Here is a 4,410-nt window from a genome sequence, read left to right as displayed (position 1 = left end):
CTGAAGAAGGTGGAAGCAGTGCAGAGTTGGACTAGACTGTCATCAGCTACGGAGATCCTGAGTTTTCTTGGTTTGGTGGGGTATTACCGTTATTTTGTAAATGGATTCTTATCTATTGCAGCACCTATGACCAGGTTGACCCAGAAGGGTGCTCCGTTCAGGTGGACATAGGAATGTGAGAAGAGCTTTCAGAGGCTCAAGACAGCTTTGACTACAACCCCATTATTGGTATTGCCTATAGGTTAGGGGTTGTATACTGTATATTGTGATGCATCACGGATTGGTCTCAGCGCGGTGTTGATGCAGGACCGTAGGGTGATTGCCTACGCATCCAGACAACTGAAGGTGCATAAAAAGAACTATCCTGTCCACGACCTTGAGTTAGCAGCTATTGTTCATGCATTGAAAATTTGGCGGCACTACTTGTATGGTGTCCCTTGTGAGATTTACACTGATCACCAGAGTTTGCAGCATCTGTTCAAGCAGAAGGATCTTAATTTGCATCAGAGGAGGTAGTTAGAGCTGCTTAAGGATTATGATATCACCATTTTTTACCACCGTGAGAAGGCCAATGTGTTGGCCGATGCTTTGAGTCGCCGGGTAGAGAGTTTGGGGAGCTTAGCATATCTACCAACAGCAGAGAGGCCATTGGCGTTTGATGTTCAGGCCTTAGCTAACCAGTTTGTTAGATTGGACATTTCTGAGCCGAGTCGAGTATTGGCTTGTGTGGTCTCTCGGTCTTCTCTTTATGGTCATATTAGTGAGCGTCAGTATGATGACCCCCTATCTGCTTGTCCTTAAGGATACGGTCCAACACGGTGATGCTAAGGAGGTCACTATTGGGGATGATGGTGCATTGAGGATGCAGGGCAGACTATGTGTGTCTAATGTGGATGTTTTGCGTGAGTTGATTCTACAGGAGGCTCATAATTCGCGGTACTCCATTCATCCGGGTGTCGCGAAGATGTATCAGGACTTGAGGCAGCATTACTGGTGGAGAAGAATGGAGAAGGACATAGTGAAACATGTAGCTCGGTGTCTAAATTGTCAGCAGGTGAAGTATGAGCATCAGCGGCCATGTGGGTTACTTCAGAAGTTAGAGATTTCGGACTAGAAATAGGAGCGGATCACTATGGATTTCGTTGTTGGACACCCACGGACTCAACGGAGGTTTGATGCAGTTTCGGTGATTATGGATAGGCTGGCCAAGTCTGCTCATTTCCTTCCTGTGATGACTACCTATTCTTCCGAGGAGCTGACTCGAATTTATATCCGCGAGATTGTCAGGCTTCATAGCGTACCAGTATCTATCATCTCTGACCGGGGTACGCAGTTTACATCACGGTTCTAGAGGGCTGTACAGCAGGAGTTGGGTACTCGGGTTGAGTTGAGCACAATATTTTGCCCTCAGATGAACGGACAGTCAGAGCTCACTATTCAGATACTGGAGGATATGCTCCGCGCTTATGTGATAGATTTTGGGGGTGCTTAGGATCGGTTCTTGCCACTTGCGAAGTTTTCCTACAACAACAGTTATCAGTCGAGCATTCAGATGGCACCGTATGAGGCTTTGCATGATAGGCGGTGGCGGTCTCCAATGGGTTGGTTCGAGCCGGGCGAGGCTATATTTTTGGGTACGGACTTGGTTCAGGATGCCCTGGATAAGGTGAAGGTGATTCAGGATCGACTTCGCACAGCCTAGTCCAGACAAAAGAGTTATGCGGACCGGAAGGTTCGCGATGTTGCTTTCATGGTTGGAGAGCGGGTCTTGCTCTAGGTTTTGCCTATGAAGGGCGTTATGAGGTTCAGAAAGAAGGGCAAGCTGAGCCCAAGGTTTATCGGCCCATTTGAGGTGTTACGACATTTTGGGGAGGTTTCTTATAAGCTTGCCTTGCCTCCCAGTCTTGCAGGGGTCCATCCAGTATTCCATGTTTCTATGCTCCGAAAGTATCACGATGATCCGTCTCATGTGTTGGATTTTAGCTCAGTCTAGTTGGACAAAGATCTATCTTATGTTGAGGAGCCAGTGGCTATTTTGGACAGGCATGTTCAAAAGCTGAATTCAAAGAACATTGCTTCCGTGAAGGTTCAGTGGAGGGGTCAGCCGGTCAAGGAGGCGACTTGGGAGACTGAGCATGATATGCACAACCACTATCCTCATCTTTTCACCACTTCAAGTATGTCTCTATGCTCGTTCGAGGACGAACGATTGTTTTAAGAGGGGGAGGATGTAATGACCCGGCCGGTCGTTTTGAGTGTATTATCCCCGATCCCCTATTAAATGCTTCCCCCGTATCTTTTTCTGCTTATGTGACTTCTCGGGAGGTTGTTGTTGTGGTTTCAGAGTGAATTGGGACACTTAGTCCCTAAAACAAAACTTAAGCCTTAGGGTTTTGACCGTAGTCGTAACTGTGTGAAGACGACTTTAGAATAGAGTTTCGTCGGTTCCTTAGCTCCATTGGGTGATTTTGGAATTAGGAGCGTGTCCGGAATGTGAATTGGAGGTCTGTAGCTGATTTAGGCTTGAATTGACGAAAGTCGGATTTTGGAGATTTTGACCGGTAGTGGACATTTTGATATCGAGGTCGGATTCTGATTCTGGAAGTTGGAGTAGGTCCGTAATGTTGAATATGACTTGTGTGCAAAATTTGAGGTCAATCGAACGTGGTTTGGTAGGTTTCGGCATCGGTTGTAGAAATTAAAGTTTCAAGTTTATTAAGTTTGAAGTGGAGGGTCATTCGTATTTTTAGTATTGTTTGATGTGATTTGGGGGCTCGTCTAAGTTTGTATGTTATTTTTGGACTAGTTGGTATATTTGGTTGAGGTCCCGGGGGCCTCGGGTATGTTTCAGATGCTTAACGGATTGAATTTGGACTTAGGCAAATGGCTAAACCTTCTGGTTTTTGGTATTTTCGCATCTGCGGTGGAGAAACCATAGGTGCGGGATCGCACATGCGGAGTGAAGGGCGCATGTGCGCTGTTGGTCATGAAGGTCTATGAGCGCAGGTGCAAAAGTCAAGCCGCATGAGCGGGCTCGCAGGTGCGGCCCAAAGCTAGCATATGCGGTCCCAGCCATTTAAGCCATTTTCGCACCTGCGATGAGTTTTCCGCAGGTGCAGTTGAAGGCCCGCAGAAGCGAGTTTGCTGGGCAGAAAATAGGATTTCGAGGGTTGTTTTCCCATTTCGATTTTGGGACTTTGAGAGCTCGGATTAGGTGAGTTTTTGAGGGATTTTCATAGAAAACTTTTGGGTAACGATTCTTAACTCATTTATGGTTATATTCCACTAATCTATGGTTGATTTCATCATTTAATTTTGGATTTGGGTTGAAATTTTGGTAAAAATGGGAAGACGTTCTCCAACTAAGATTTTGGGTTTTGATTAAGATTTTGACATCGGATTTGGATAATTTTGGTACGAGTGAACTCGTGAGGGAATGAGCGTTCATATTTTGTGACATTTACCCGATTCCGAGACGTGGTCCCGGGGAGACCTTTTGGGGAGATTTTCTAATGTCTTGCTTTAGTTTTAATTACATTAATTAGATTAATTTTTTATAGTTGTATTTATGGTATGTAATTGATTTTTGCTAGATTTGGGCCATTCGGAGTCGGATATTCGTGGAAAAGGCATTGTTACCAATTGATTGAGCTTGGTTCGAGGTAAGTGGCTTGCCTAACCTTGTGTGGGGGAAATCCCCTTAGGATTTGGTACTGTTGTGATATGTGAGCGTCGTGTACGTGAGGTGGCGAGTACGTACATGGGCTATTTGTTGTAAGAACATGATTTATTTTTTTTATTGAGTAGCAACCTGTTTTCCTTTAATTTGAGGTATACCATTTAAATGAGTATTAGTCTTTTTTCATTCTTAATTGAGCTATTCCAATATGTGTAGTTACCCTGTTTAGTCTAATATCGCATGTCTACGTGCTTTAACTGCTTATTTGAACTATGTGAAGCATGCCTAGTTGATTTCCTGCTTTTCCTTGTTCTTTATTAGTATAACTGTAGAAGTCTTGCTATTAACTGTTGTATTTGTCGGCTTGATATGTGTGTTTACTTTTGAGACTACGAGGTAGTACCTCGGGAGTTCTCCCTGTATATTTACTTTTGAGACTACGAGACGGTTCCTCGGGAGTTCTCCCTGCATATTTACTTTTGACACTACAAAGCGGTTCCTCGGGAGTTCTCCCTGTATATTTACTTTTGAGACTACGAGGCAGTTCCTCGGGAGTTCTCCCTGTATATTTACTTTTGAGACTACGAGGCGGTTCCTCGGGAGTTCTCCCTGTATATTTACTTTTGAGAGTACTAGGCGGTTCCTCGAGAGTTCTCTCTGCATATTTACTTTTGAGACTACGAGACGGTACCTCAGGAGTTCTCCCTGTATATTTTTTTTGGGACTACAAG

Source organism: Nicotiana tabacum, chromosome 22 (genome assembly GCF_000715075.1).
Source record: "Nicotiana tabacum cultivar K326 chromosome 22, ASM71507v2, whole genome shotgun sequence".
Classification (NCBI taxonomy): Eukaryota; Viridiplantae; Streptophyta; class Magnoliopsida; order Solanales; family Solanaceae; genus Nicotiana; species Nicotiana tabacum.
This window is presented reverse-complemented; position numbering follows the sequence as displayed.